A 684-nucleotide genomic window follows, 5' to 3' on the forward strand; every position below is an offset into this window, starting at 1 on the left:
ATCATTTGTATGTGTTTACAAACTCAATCGATTTTAAAACAGTGCAAGGAGAGCAAAGAGCAAACAACAGAACAAACACAGCTTTGACAAAGATTAATCCATATTCATTTATACAGTGAACACACTCAGAAGAATTGGAGAAACTGAGGAGGAGCTTCAACATCTGGAAAAGCGGTTGGAAATGGAAAAGATCCAGGTAGCAATGGTAAAAAACAAACAAACAACAACAACAAAAAAACTCCCCTAAACAACATTTCCTCACTAAAGCTCTCATCTTTGACAAAGTCCATCATTTATTTTAATTATTATATTGAATTTATGACTGAACAATGGCTTGTTAGATACAGAGAGAGCATGAGCTATATCTTTGTCATTGTACAAGTAACGTTACAATAAGATTTATTTTGAAACTTCCAAATTGATAGTAAAGCTTAAGAATTCAAATGATTTAAAAAGGCAATATAAAATTATCAATTATAAAAAGTTTGCAGCAGTATTAAAATAGTGCAAATAGCTCAGATGTGCAATGCAGCATTAAAACCTAAACAGTACAAACAGAAAACATAATGTAATAAAACGGTAGGGGGTGAATTTATTATTCCATGTACATATGAGGTTAAAGTGTGTACTGGGCTACTTTTTAATTACAGCAGCTATCACTGTGTTGTTATGAAGTCAGTTGTG

This window comes from Sinocyclocheilus grahami, unplaced genomic scaffold (assembly GCF_001515645.1).
Source record: "Sinocyclocheilus grahami isolate Dianchi unplaced genomic scaffold, SAMN03320097.WGS_v1.1 scaffold982.1, whole genome shotgun sequence".
Taxonomy (NCBI): Eukaryota; Metazoa; Chordata; class Actinopteri; order Cypriniformes; family Cyprinidae; genus Sinocyclocheilus; species Sinocyclocheilus grahami.